Source organism: Neolamprologus multifasciatus, chromosome 17 (genome assembly GCF_963576455.1).
Source record: "Neolamprologus multifasciatus chromosome 17, fNeoMul1.2, whole genome shotgun sequence".
NCBI classification, from domain to species: Eukaryota; Metazoa; Chordata; class Actinopteri; order Cichliformes; family Cichlidae; genus Neolamprologus; species Neolamprologus multifasciatus.
In genome coordinates this window covers 10,091,987-10,094,066 of record NC_140455.1, presented here as the reverse complement: position 1 = coordinate 10,094,066, position 2,080 = coordinate 10,091,987, and the positions used below count along the sequence as shown (strand labels likewise).

The 2,080-nt window shown below is 36.1% G+C and overlaps 1 long non-coding RNA gene across 2 annotated transcripts; it reads right to left on the bottom strand.

The window, feature by feature from the left end:
* Positions 1 to 242: 242 nt before the first annotated feature.
* On the bottom strand, positions 243 to 1,404 carry LOC146498957 (uncharacterized). 2 transcript variants are annotated; one of them, XR_014870448.1, is made up of 5 exons: positions 1,275 to 1,404; positions 1,073 to 1,184; positions 831 to 980; positions 586 to 713; positions 243 to 472 (listed from the first exon to the last, which is right to left on the bottom strand). It is a non-coding gene; the product is annotated as an uncharacterized LOC146498957 (long non-coding RNA). The 2 variants fall into 2 exon arrangements; XR_014870447.1 differs by having other exon boundaries at positions 831 to 1,184.
* Between the last annotated feature and the right edge of the window lie 676 nt (positions 1,405 to 2,080).

Here is a 2,080-nt window from a genome sequence, read left to right as displayed (position 1 = left end):
ATTTTTATTTCTCTGTAGTGTGATTTTTTTCATATTCATCTTATGATGCTATATTACTAAATAACTGTGATTTATCCTACATTATGGAAATAACAACAAATATACAGGTTAAAGTAACAGCATTTATTATGTTTCTCATTTCAGTGTCATTTAATTAACATAACAAACCCTTACAATTCATAGTTCTATGATGCTCACTAGAGAAAGCAATATCACATTTCCCCAATGTCGTAGTTGTTTGCAGAAAAGTAAAAAAGTTGGTCATGGATGAACTGTATGATGTACCAAAGACATAATGGGCCCTAAAGAGTTCATCAAGGGCTCCTACTGAACCTCTCACTTTACATGGAAGTGCATACTTCTCAATCACAATGAAGGTGTGAATGCTGCTTCTTGCGGATCCCTGAGTAAGAAGGTAGGGCTGACTGCTTCGGGTGATGTTGTCTAGATGCTGCTGTACACTGCTTCCAGCCTACAACAACACATTAAACAACAGTATTAAGTGACTATCGTCTGACAGTAGATTAGCTCAACTCACTGTCCATGAAAATAGAGGTGATGGAAAGTATCTTTTAAACAACATACCTTTGGGAATTTGATGAGGTTATTGACAGCCTGAGATGCAGACATCTTTCCTGGTCTCTTTCGCCCTTGTGCAGATGGTGGTAGCAGATGTAGCAGCAGCAAGATAGTAGACAAGTCACTGTCCCAGCCTACAGACGAATAAACAAAGATTTATTCCAAAAATACATTGAATTGACAGCATTACCTATATAACCAACAATGGCAAATAAAAAATGTCACAATCATAACATTCTCAACTTCAGTACCTGACTCAGCATTGCACATTAACTCCAAGAGCTCTGAGGTGGGGACAAGTCCAGGACTTTCCTTTACAACCTTTGCTTTGAGATTGATGGGCCACCTCTCCAAGAATTCGCAGTGACCTCACAAAACAGTAGTTGGAAATCTTGTTCTATCTGTAATGCAAAAATACAGAACATAGAGAGGTGTTTGATTGAATCCTGCCTACAAATTACATCAGTATCATTTAAATGATAAGTGAACTTACTTTTGGGAGATTTGCAAACTGAGACGCTACTTTCCTCCACAGCTTTTCTTTGAATGGTCTTCAACCGCCATGCAATGTATCCTGAACCGCTCTCTGGATCGTAGTAATGTTTCTATGTAATTAAATAAACGAAGAAGGACTATGTTATCAACATTTCTGAAGGCAATTATGTATTTAATGTTGAAAAGTTCCCTTTACTTACATATCCATGTTGTGAATATGGGTCTTCCAGATATGGAGACAGAGCAACAATGCCCTGCGCATACATCACTCTTACGCTTTTAGGGGGAGATGCCCTAATGTATAAATTCAATAATTGGCATTAAACATCACAATTAAAAATAATACGATGTTAAAAATGTTTCTTTATATCTTACATTTTTGATTTGCTATCAGTTAATTTACACAAAATATATATTTCTTACTAAATAATGAGCAAAACTCTAAAGTAGTGTATGCCTTTGGCATTTGCTTAAAATAATATAAACCAGTAAAGTTAACTTTATGCTAATGTTACCCACTTTTTCTGAAAGTACGTTCGTTTATGTAAGCTAATTAGCGATTATTAGCTTACTGATAAACGGTAATTTAGTTGTTCAAACTGTGCGATTTGACATGTGACAATGATATTATTTAGATAGCATTTAGAAGAAATACATAGTTAAAATGTTTTAGGTTCATATTAACGCAGTGAGAAGATAACAAACATCTGAACTTTTAGCAACTGCTAGCATGTAGCTACTGGAATGTCATTAAACCTATGGGTAAATGCTGCTAACATGTCCTCACTCGACATCAGTGAAACTATAAAGAGCTATTTAGTTTAAAAATACCTTTTAAACAATGTTACCAGTATGGAAATGTTAATTTCACTTACCTGACTGTGGCAGCTCTTCGGAGAAAATTCCATGCGCATTAGAGGTCTGAGGCCGCTAGGGTTGCCAACCGTCCCTTAAAAAACGGAATCGTCCCGTATTTAGAAACAAAAGTACACGTCCCGTATTGAGC